The 12770-nt window shown below is 42.0% G+C and overlaps 1 protein-coding gene across 1 annotated transcript in view; it reads right to left on the bottom strand.

The window, feature by feature from the left end:
• The window catches only part of LOC126354878 (carcinine transporter-like), a 109476-nt gene that overhangs the window by 31470 nt on the left and 65236 nt on the right, over window positions 1-12770 (bottom strand). The gene's annotated exons all lie outside the window — the stretch shown is intronic.

Consider the following 12770-nt stretch of genomic DNA (forward strand, 5'->3'; position numbering starts at 1 on the left):
AAAGTTGTTAGACCATTATTTAATCATGTCTGTTAAGGCAGTCCAAAGGAGGTAATCAAGTCCTCTATAACATTATCAAGTATAGTGCCAAAAGTTGTCCGACTTTTGTTAAGTCATATTTGTTAAGGCACTCCAAAGCAGGTAAACAAGGCTAAGAATGAGTTATCCTTGTTTACCTGCTGTGGACTGCCTTACCAGACATGACTTAATAATGATCTAACAACTTCTAGCATTGTACTTGATAATGACATAGATGACCAAATCTGAATAGTACAAAAGTTAATACAATAATACACAGTCAAATGGAGGTTTATTCTTTTAAAAAGGATGGCATGACTGTGGCTCAGTACCATCAAAAACTTTTTACAATACAAATAATACAACCCATCGTTTGACAAAATGCTGTGGATTTTTCACTATCACTATTTCCACACATGAAATACGTTTAGAAATTATTCTACCTACGTTTCTCTTTCACTTCCTTTGGTAGTGTCACTTGATTCACTTTCATCTTCACTAGCGGAATCAGTATTGCTTCCATCACTATGACTATCACTATTACCTTTTCCTACATTTATGATCGTCTCCAACGTTTGGTCCACTAACCCATCACAGAATGTTATTGAATTTCTTTATGTTCTCAAAGCGTTTCTTCCTTTTTTCTTTTGTTATAGAATCAATTTTTCCAGCTATAAGTGTTGGTAGTGTGTCCATTCTGCCACATTTACAGACGCCGTTATTCACTCTTGCCCATATCACTGCTACAGGATTCAGTCCTGGATGAGATGGAGGAAGTTGTAGCACTGTGTCACCATATTTGGTTGAAGTACTGTCTGCTTTATAATGATGCGGCCTTGCCTGTTCATTTTGATCAATGACTTCAACTCGGGTTTCAGCTTGTCCTTCTGAATCGAAATTCCCTTTTCTGTTAAGCAGAACGTCATTTCTTTCCTCGCGAAGGTCGATGTTGGAGCACTGTTGTTTTACTTACTGTGGTAAGGGCCGATATGCATGACGAGGTGAGTACGAGTCAGTATAGTAAGAATTAATCAATCCCTTAGCCACTTTTCATAATTTTAGAAGTCTATGCCGTTGTAATAATCGCTTGCCCTCTGGCCAGCTTTAAACTTTACGCAGGCATTCGATACAAAACCATCCTTCCAGCCAGCATGGATGATGATAATTCTGCTTTCGTTTCGAAACAGGTTCCACAGCTCCCTTAGTGATTTGCCATTCCATCCATACTTTTCTGTTTAACAAGTGTCGACATATGTCTCGTCCATATAGACAATAGCACTACATTCAAGTCTGTACTCTCGGATTCTTTTTAAGTAAGCAATCCGTTTTGCCATGATGCTACTTTCTTCCTGAAGTAATTTTCGGTTATTCGCCATGTTCTTCAGTCTAAATTATAGACAGCGAAGGATTTCAGGAAATGCGTTCATACTTTCTTCAAAATTTATCACACTGTGTAACTTTTTGTAAATTTTTTTTAAGAGAGGCTTTTTTTACCTAAAATGTACAAATTATTCACCACATGGAGAACGACTTGATAATTAAAATTCCATACATTTGCCTTGCAACACATGGGTCTTTCCTTATGAGGTGTTGAAACTGTCAAAGATTCCATTGCGTGAAATCTTTCTAGTTCTCTCTTGATTTTCTGAAGGGAACTAAACGATACACTTGTTCCTCTGGCCACTCGTATCAAAGTGGATTTTAGTTTAAGTAGAACGCCTAGCACAACTTCGTTCTTCATAAACAGGTAGACATTTGTAACCGCTGGGCGTGTTTGACTATGAGGAATTTTGTCCTTTAACTTGCTTTGCACTGACGGCATCTTCAGCTGCGATCAAGTTGTGCCTCAGTATTTTTGCTAGTCGAGCGGTGCACCTGACTCGATGGCAACAAATCCTACACTGGCGTTCGATTGAGCGGGATCTATTTTTGCATGACCTGTACTCTTAGATGGCAGTATAATGTCAAATTTTAATAGCTAAGCCTACTAGATACGTCCGTCCCAAGAGACACGCCAGTGGATAACAATCACGTCCGAGCCGCTGATGACCGGATTTAATTCCGACCGTTACAGTAGTAACACTAGTCTCCTCTCTCCCCTCTCTTCCGTGTACAAGCTTTATGGTCATACAACAAACAGTGCGATATATTCACGGTGTCATACAGCTCGTGCGAATTTCAGAAACTTCACGGTGACTGCAAGTCGACAACAGCTGCATCGTATTTATCTTTGACATTTTGAAGCTGTAAATGTGCATGGTGGCACCGATACAGGTCCGCCTTGATGAAACTTTAAAAATAAAATTAATGCAGCCAATGTATTATGTCCCTGACTTACGGTATTGATCCGAGAAGTGGGATAACATAAACGTTTAAAAACAGTTATGAAGTAATAATGGTAAATAAATCTAAACTAAACTAAAGTCTTCTCGAATATGCCAGGAATGCCCAACGGCGCCGACAGTGTCATCCTCAGCACACAGGCTTTGCTGAATACGGATTTGGAGGGGCACGTGGTCAGCACACGGCTCTCCCGGCCTTGTGTCAGTTTACGAGACCGGAGCCGCTACTTCTCAGTCAAGTAGCTCCTCAGTTTGCCTCACAAGGGCTGAGTGCACCTCTCTTACCAACAGCGCTCGGCAGACCGCATGATCACCCATCCGAGTGCGAGCCCAGCCTGACAGAGCCCTTAACTTTGGGGACCGCTGATACCACAGAGGCAATACCGTAGGACTAACTATGATAAATAAAGAAAGACATAATTAGGTAAATCAGAAAACATCATTATACACGTCCTACATCCCAGTAAGTAATGCCACCAGGAGACATTTCCATAAATTTTCGCAGAACATAATATAGAATTTTTCTTCGTATTCTTAAGGTAGCAACTGAATTTCTGTGTCGTGTGATGACTGTATCGAACACTGGGAAGACTGCTGGTGAGCTTCTGCTGTCTTAAGTCATAGTAGACACGAAAGGAAAGTACAAGAGGAAAATTATTGTCGACAGATAGCTTATGTCACACAAAAAAAGTGCGGCGTTTTTAACGTGCTTATCCGATGTATGGATCGCCTTCAACTTGCTTACGCTCACTCAACTAGATACTATAGTTGGTCTTGGGGTTTAGCCCAGTATATTAGCTCACAGTCTTGTAGTCAGGAACTGTACGCCACGATGTCTCCTCAAGTTGTCAACTAAATGCTGATGATAATAATTTCTTCACTTCAGTCTAGTGTTATTGCACGGGAATGAATTAACGCGGAATCGCGTATTCTTCACAAGGCAAACTTGAAAGTCAACTCTGAAATTTGAATTAATATCCAGGTGGTGTTGAGTACGACGGTTACCATTAACTGCACGAAATATTATGTAAGTAAAGTATCACGTCTTGGTAAGTACCAAGATAAACTTAACCAGAAAGATTAAGAATTTTGATGCAATGAATGAGATGTTTATAAATGGAGAGCATAAACTAAGAGAGTGTGAAGTGGTATCAATTCGAATGTAAGCTCCGTCAAATGGCGGAGTTAATACCAATGATGACCTTGATGTGAAAGTAAGCCAAATATTGGACAGTCTCAACAATAGGAAATAGATAGAATTCTTATAGACTGTTTTAGCGTCCATGTTGGGTCCAGACTAATGGATGCAGCCGTTGAATGATATGGAGAAAAATATGTGAATGATAGCAGTGAACGACTTACAGAAACACGTCAGCAACATTCACTAATGTTTCAAATTAGTTCAAGCATGAAGATCGAAATCAATTAATTCGGACGTGACAGTGCATGCACGTGCAGAATGTGATACTGACCATTACATTCTGAAAACTACAATATTTTTCAAATTAATACAAATCTTTCAAAAATTAAGGCGAAATGCGGTGCTGAAGACGCACACGAAATACATCCTAAAAATTTGGAGAACTGATGAACAGTATTCCAGTATGGGCGAAGACGGAATTTAAATTGAATAACGCAACCTGCAACATATTCTTCTGGGAACAACACGTTTCAAGATATTCTTAGATGTGTTGGAGAAGCAGCTAAGGAAGCCTTAAAAGTATTGCAGGGCAGCTCACGAATTCTAAAGAGAAGTGAATTTTGGAATAAGAACATTGAGAAATTTGTACAGAAAGGAAGGGAACATGCAGCTTATACACTCCTGGAAATGGAAAAAAGAACACATTGACACCGGTGTGTCAGACCCACCATACTTGCTCCGGACACTGCGAGAGGGCTGTACAAGCAATGATCACACGCACGGCACAGCGGACACACCAGGAACCGCGGTGTTGGCCGTCGAATGGCGCTAGCTGCGTAGCATTTGTGCACCGCCGCCGTCTGTGTCAGCCAGTTTGCCGTGGCATACGGAGCTCCATCGCAGTCTTTAACACTGGTAGCATGCCGCGACAGCATGGACGTGAACCGTATGTGCAGTTGACGGACTTTGAGCGAGGGCGTATAGTGGGCATGCGGGAGGCCAGGTGGACGTACCGCCAAATTGCTCAACACGTGGGGCGTGAGGTCTCCACAGTACATCGATGTTGTCGCCAGTGGTCGGCGGAAGGTGCACGTGCCCGTCGACCTGGGACCGGACCGCAGCGACGCACGGATGCACGCCAAGACCGTAGGATCCTACGCAGTGCCGTAGGGGACCGCACCGCCACTTCCCAGCAAATTAGGGACACTGTTGCTCCTGGGGTATCGGCGAGGACCATTCGCAACCGTCTCCATCAAGCTGGGCTACGGTCCCGCACACCGTTAGGCCGTCTTCCGCTCACGCCCCAACATCGTGCAGCCCGCCTCCAGTGGTGTCGGGACAGGCGTGAATGGAGGGACGAATGGAGACGTGTCGTCTTCAGCGATGAGAGTCGCTTCTGCCTTGGTGCCAATGATGGTCGTATGCGTGTTTGGCGCCGTGCAGGTGAGCGCCACAATCAGGACTGCATACGACCGAGGCACACAGGGCCAACACCCGGCATCATGGTGTGGGGAGCGCTCTCCTACACTGGCCGTACACCTCTGGTGATCGTCGAGGGGACACTGAATAGTGCACGGTACATCCAAACCGTCATCGAACCCATCGTTCTACCATTCCTAGACCGGCAAGGGAACTTGCTGTTCCAACAGGACAATGCACGTCCGCATGTATCCCGTGCCACCCAACGTGCTCTAGAAGGTGTAAGTCAACTACCCTGGCCAGCAAGATCTCCGGATCTGTCCCCCATTGAGCATGTTTGGGACTGGGTGAAGCGTCGTCTGACGCGGTCTGCACGTCCAGCACGAACGCTGGTCCAACTGAGGCGCCAGGTGGAAATGGCATGGCAAGCCGTTCCACAGGACTACATCCAGCATCTCTACGATCGTCTCCATGGGAGAATAGCAGCCTGCATTGCTGCGAAAGGTGGATATACACTGTACTAGTGCCGACATTGTGCATGCTCTGTTGCCTGTGTCTATGTACCTGTGGTTCTGTCAGTGTGGTCATGTGATGTATCTGACCCCAGGAATGTGTCAATAAAGTTTCCCCTTCCTGGGACAATGAATTCACGGTGTTCTTATTTCAATTTCCGGGAGTGTATGTCAAGTGAAAGAACAAGGAAAATAATGGCTAAGTTAAAATACGGAACAGAACTGAATAAAGCTGTCACGAATGCTAAGATTGATGCCTGGGGCAATACAAGTAAGCAGATTGTTCAACATATTGGAGATGGATGAAGCATGGAGAACTCTGAAATGTATGCGATGTAACAGAATAGAAAGAATTCTCCTGTTGGAAGAATGGAGAAACTGTTATGGGAACCTCTTTACTAAAAACCATTCAAATTTTTTTTATAAAAATTAAGATGAATTGTTTATCTCGGATAAACCGTATGAAGAGGACAAAATAATTATGCCCCTAGAAGTCAAAATAATGCTTATCGCTATAAAGAATGGACGAGCTTCAAGTCCAAATGGATGCCCATCGAAATTTTCCACAACTTCTGATATTGATGACTAAAGTTTTCACTCTATTCCTAAGAGGGAAACATTTACTAGACCATTGAATACATCATATATATCTAACATACATAAGAAGAGTGACAGGAAAAAGTGCTCAAACAATATAGCAGTGTGTGTCACAACTTCAGTCTTTAGATTATATGGGAGAATTATAAAGAAGAAAATGGAATCACGGATTTTGGACGAAAAAGAGCAGAGTGGGAATCGGGCTGGAAAATCAGGCACAGTGAATAATGTTTTATCTAAGACAACTTGCGGAAAAAAGACTGGACAGACATTTAAAGAACCAAATGGTATTCATTGATCTTAAGAAAGTCTTAGATAGCTCCCCCCCCCCCCCCCCCCCCGCCCAATTTTGAACTGCAGTGTTAGAGAATGGAGTGAGTCATTTTTATGTTCATGCTTTTAGCGCTTTATACAATGGCGCAATATGTAGAATTAAAGTAGGTAAAAAAATATCTTGGGAGATTACACTGAGCAAATGATTATGAGGAAGTGCGATCAAACCAACGTTTCTTAAAATATACTTGAGTTCAGTATTAAGGTTATGGAAAAGTTCCTGTTGTAGTATGCGTGAGTCTGTAAATGATGAAAAGTTATTAATTTTGTATTATGCTAATGGCTAAGTCACTTTAGTAGGGGATGAGGATGAAACCTGAGCAGAGGATTTCAGAAATAGGTTTTAACCATTAATTTGGAGGAAACGGAGTAGTTGGTTAGTGGAATAGTGACTGAACGAACACTTGACGCCAGATTTTAGAGTAGTAACGTCTGTCGATTCATAAAAATTTGGGAGTCATTACTAACAATGGTGGGTCCAGTAAAAGCGAAATTAAGAACCACATTCGCCAAGTTAGAGAAATAACCAAAGAACAGAACGGAGTTTTATGTGGCACACGTATTAGGTCAGAAATAAGGATAAGGACACTTAAAACTTTCGTAGAACATGTAGCAACCTATGGAGCAGAATTATTGGAAACGTCTGAAATAATTAAGAGGAAATCCTGCGTTACTGGAGACGGGATTTTGGTGGTGGTGAATTGGTTGACGCAAAGGGGTAAAATTAAGAATGTAGAAACAGGAGAGAGACTGAACCTGGACACCACTGTAACTAAACCAGTCGCAGCAAAACGATTGGAATGGTGTGGACATGTATGCCTTTTGGGTGAGAACAGAAGGCCTAAGAAGATAATGGAATAGGTTCCAACTAATAGAAGAAGAGGGTGCCGGAAAACAAAGTGGAAAGAAGGAATCAGGAGCGCTAAGTCAGAGAGGAATTTGCACGCGTAAGATAAGAAAAAACGGAAGCTACGATGCGAGAAACAACTAAGATACTGTATTAAAGCGCAAAATAAAGAAAATATCACATTCAGGGCTAAGCAATTTTTGGAATAAGAATGTCAACGGCTGTACCGAGGTGAACGCACTGGTTTCCGAAGTTGGGCGTGGCCGATATTTTGATGGCTGACCGACACATCAACACGTCCTTGCAGCAAGCTCCGCTTGCGCGGTTGTGTTTACATTGGCACGCGTCATCCAGTAGCTTGGTGGAAGCGACTTCGCTACAATCGTCTGTGTTGGTGAGATTTTGGTGACTTTTTCGAAAATTGGAGAGTGAAATGGCTGCAAACACTTTGTAAAGGGACATCCTCGTCTAGTATTACATTTCGTCAACAGCAGTTGTCGATACCAGTACTGTTTTTCGAATTTTGGACAGGTCAGTATTATCTGTTGCTTTTCTAAAAATTTTCATATAATTTCGTACACAGTACGTTATACTTCAAGTTAAAATTTACGAAAAGGAATTATTTAACGAAGTATTTTAGTTTCGATGCTATAATCGATAAGTACTAGTTCTGAATGTATAGTTCTTTTTTTAGAAATATTTTTAGAAACATTTGAAATTACGAATTATTTGCACACTCAAAATTTCCTTTATTATTTACGCAATACTGTACTGTTTACTAATTTATTTCTGGATTCATTTATGAAATAATAACCAAAATTAATAATGGAACGAAAACTAATAAGAATTCATTTGTCAAGGAAAATTTTAAAGCCCTTAGAATATTGTTATTTCTGCAAAGCGAAAGAGTCGTAAGCTAGCCTCTGATGTAATCGGACGTATGTTTGTATAATAGGTGAGAACAATGGAATTTCGGCTTTGTTAATGTGAAAAATCAGAATACTGTATGATATACTAAAATGTGACAAAATCAGTGGAAAATATATTTACCTAAAAAATTCTGTAACAACACTCTTCCAATTTATTTAGTTCAAACCAGCCATGAGGACCTGAGGTTAGATTTTCAGCTTTAGAAATCAGACCCTGTAATCTCCCCCTCCTTCCTAATTCCAGCTATTGTCCACAATAAGTAAAGTCTTTTATGAAAAATTTGAGAGGAGTAAAGATTACAAAAACTTTCTAGTTTACATAGTTTTTCGTTTAGGGTTGGCTCGAGTTTTTCTTGCCTAGGTATCTGATTCTTGAAGCTGAAATTCTCATAGTTCAGGTCCTCATGGCTGAAATTATCTAAATAAATTTGAAGATTGTTGTTGGAGAATTTTTGCTGTTACGTTAATATATTTTGTCGCATTTCAGCATATCACACAGTGAAGTTTTATGTCAACAAAGCCGAAATTACATTGTTTGCACAAAATACAAAAATACGTCTGATCATATCAGTGGCATGCCTGTAGCCATTTCACTCTGTGTTAATAGTCATATTCCAAAGAGTTTACAGTTTTTCTTGACAAATAAATTTCTATTAATTTCTACAATTATTTCATAAATGAATACAGAAATAAACACAATAAACAATACTAATTAATAATAGAAATTTTAGGTGTACCAAGTAATTCGTTATTTCAAATGTTTCTAAAAAGTAATTTTAACTGTACATTCAGAGCTTGTACTTATCGATTGTAACATATAAAATAAAGCTATTCCTTTTCATAAATTTTAACCTGAAATATAACTTACCGCGTACAAAATTATATGAAAGTTTTCAGAAATGCAGCTGAGATAATACTGACCTGTCCAGAATTCGAAAAATAATACTTGAATCGAGAACCACTGTTGGGGAAAAGTAATGCTAGAGGTGTATGTCCCGTTGCAACCCCTAGACAAGAAGAACTGGAGCCATCTCAACATGACAAACTAACTAAACTTGGAAGTTTATTGTAGTCTTCGCTCCTCTCAAATCTTCATAAAAGACATTGCTTATTAATTAGTTGGACTGGCCATTGTTTAATATGGACAATAGGTGAAGAAGGAAGGAGGGTGAGGGTAAATTACAACTTCTACGAATTCAATGCACTTTCGACAGGAACGCACTAAAGAGAGCAGGATTCGAAATCCACGCTTGGATACGAGATGTTTTGTGCTTGCAGCAGACGAATTGGAAGGAATGAAGTTGGACTTCTACCAGCATTCGTGTCTTCTCAAGTTAGAAAAGCAAGTTATCTGTTGGAAAATGACGTTATCGGAAAATCTAGGCATGCTGACCGAAGCAATAGTGATGTTACTTTACAACAAGCCGGCCGCTGTGGCTGAGCGGTTCTAGGCGTTTCAGTACGGAACCGCGCTGCTGCTACGGTCGCGGGTTCGAATCCTGCCTCGGTCATGGATGTGTGTAATGTCCTTAAGTTATTTAGGTTTAAGTAGTTCTAACTCTAGGGGACTGATGACATCAGATGTTAAGTCCCATAGTGCTTAGAGCTGTTTGAAGTGTACAACACGCCGGTTATGGGATTCGAACCGTGAGAATACCCAAAGCACTAAATTGCAAAATGCTTTACGTTCGTACGGACATGTTATCAGTATAACAAACGGAAATGGTGCAGTGTGTACTACTATCACATAGATAGTTGGATCTATTCGATCTGATTTACGTAAGCACATCGCGTCGTACTTGCCCATCGTGCCGGCGTAGGTAATAGTCATAGTCCATATCATATAGCGTCAACCGCAGACGTGGCGGGTTTATAGGTCGATGGACCACCCTCCGAATGACTACACGAATGAAGACCGGCGCCCTGTGCATCTGCCAATGGAAAGTTCGATTATCGACAGACCTACATTAGAATCCCTGTCGAGTGAGACAGTCCAAGGTTTTACAGCACCAGCTTCAGAACCACGGCATGTTCAGCAGGAAGAGGTGGAGAGTCACGCTGTCGAACAACCGCAACCTGATACAGCTGAAAAACCATATTTATTCACCTATCAGGAAGCGATGGAGGATGGCTTACCGTCCCATGTTCTTTCAGGTAACACTCAGACAAATATGAAAGTTTCGAAAACAAGAAAGAAGGGCAAAAGTAAGGCCGCTTTGGGTGCCTTACACACGTATCTCAGTAGTGACCAGAGCTACCAGCATGCCTCTCAGCCATCGTCGTTCATGAAACCAACGAACGGAGTGCATAGGCGTAGACGGGGGGAGCAATATACCATGCTGAAAGCACCACGTGAGAAATTTGAAAGACCGGCAAAGCGCAAATGCGGGGACTGCACCCCGGTGCTGCAACAGCGCTCGCGCCGGCACCCGCCCAGCAACGGCCCCGACGAAACCAAAACACAACTGGCTGCTGCAAGGTCCGCAGTAGAAATGTTCACTGCCGTTGGTGGACTGGACGGAAGAACTGGAGAGAGGAGCGGGTGCAGGACCAGGCGCTGAATTTTCATCTTCGTAAGTCATCTTGCTTTTCATATGTATCCTACAATGCATCAGAATGCTTTTGTTGTTACGGCTCCTAACATCAATAAAACTGAATGTTGCTTTAAACTAGAGGCCTTGTCAGATTGTTAAAAGAGATGTAGGTTTCTTACAAAAAGTGGGCACACCTAAAATCGAGAGCCTACCAAATTTTACGACTCTTTTAAATCTCGACCCAGAATCTAATTGCGGGACTGCAATTTTAGTCAAGCAAATGTTATATTTTAAAAAGTCTCGAGACTGTGCCTAATCAGTTTTTCACTTCTGATTTGTGCCCACTACTACGAGGTCCGACTGCGTCACTGTTCTGGGAGATGACTAATTCCGTCACAGACGACGCAGACCAACAGCCGGCGCCTACCAAGACCTACGAAGACGCTTAGTTTAATAGACGCTGGAGGCAGCTTCATCCTACTCACCCCGAATTCACATTACGAATCAACAGTACAAAGTCGAACAGACCGCTTTTGAGAGCAAGAAATCGCACCACTGCTACAATGAGCACTTTTGTGCTTTTGATTTTACTCTGACCTGACAAAAATCTAGGGATTTCTTCTAATATAGTATCGGACATCTTTCTGCCTGAATTAGTGCCGCATCTCGACGTGTTATGGACTCAATAAGTTGTTGGAAGACCCGTGCAGAAATACTGAGCCATGGTGCCGCTATAGACGTCCACAACTGCGAGCATTGCCGCTGTAGAATCGTGTGCACGAACTGACCTCTCGATTATGACTCCAAAATATTCGATCGGATACATGTCGGGCTATCTGGTTGGCCAAATCATTGTCTCGAACTGTTCAGAACATTCAGAAAACGAATTGGGCACGGTTGTGGTCTCTTGACATGAAACGGTTGTTTGGGAACATGAAGAAGATGAAAGGCAGCAAATGGTCTCCAAATTGCCGAACGTAACTATGTACAGTCAATGATCGGTTGCCTTGGATCAGAGGACCCTCTTCAAGTCGGGTAAACACAGTCGACACCATTATGGAGCCACCACAACCTTTCATAGCTCCTCGTTGAGGGGTCCATGGGTTCTTGTGATCTGTACCGCGCTCGAACCCTACCAACAATTCTCATCAACTGAAATGGGGACTAATCTGATCATGCCATGGTATTCCAGTCATCTCGAATCCAAACAATATGGTGACGAGCTCAGGAGAGGCGCTGCAGGCTATATCGTGCTGTTAGCGAAGGCACTCGCGTCGTTCGTCTGCTGCCATAGACCGTTAACGACATATTTCGCCATACTGTCCTAACGGATACGTTCGTCGTACATCCTACACTGATATTTGATGGTAGTTCACGCACTGTAGCTGGTCTGCTAGCACTGACGAATATCTACGCAAACGCTGCTGCTCTCTGTCGTTAAATGAAGGACATCGGCCACTGCGTTGTCTGTGGTGAGAGGTAATGCCTGAAATTTGATATTCGCTGCACGCTTTTGACACTGTGTATCTCGGAACACTGGATTCCCTAACGATATCTAAAATGGAATGTCCCATGCGTCTAGTTCCAGCTACCAATCCGCTTTCAAAGTCTGTTAATTCCATTCGCATGAATCACTTGACGATACAAATGGCAGCTCCACGAACGCGCATGAGTTTTATACCTTGTGTACGCGTTACTACCACAATCTGTCTATATGCATATAGCTGTCCTATGTCTATTGTTAACTCGGTGTACAGAATTTTACGACAGGGATTTCTAAACATAATTTTAAATTATAAATCATTTTCGGTGTCACATGTGAGCCCTACCATAATTTATTCGCTGGGTCCTACAAAACAACAGATTGCAAAAAAAGTAGGAAATTTCGGGGACGAGATTTAGATAATTTGCAAGTACCCGACGTGTTGAATAAAAGGTAACATTAGGCAACTACTGACTTAACAGGAGAAAGGAATGCAGCAGACGCAGAATGGGTAACTCTGAAATATGAAATACTGCAAGCAGCGGAAGATAAAACTGACAAAAAGGCAAGCTCCAGTCCTAATCCTTGAATAAGACACTAGACATTGAATTTAAT

Source organism: Schistocerca gregaria, chromosome 3 (assembly GCF_023897955.1).
Source record: "Schistocerca gregaria isolate iqSchGreg1 chromosome 3, iqSchGreg1.2, whole genome shotgun sequence".
NCBI classification, from domain to species: domain Eukaryota; kingdom Metazoa; phylum Arthropoda; class Insecta; order Orthoptera; family Acrididae; genus Schistocerca; species Schistocerca gregaria.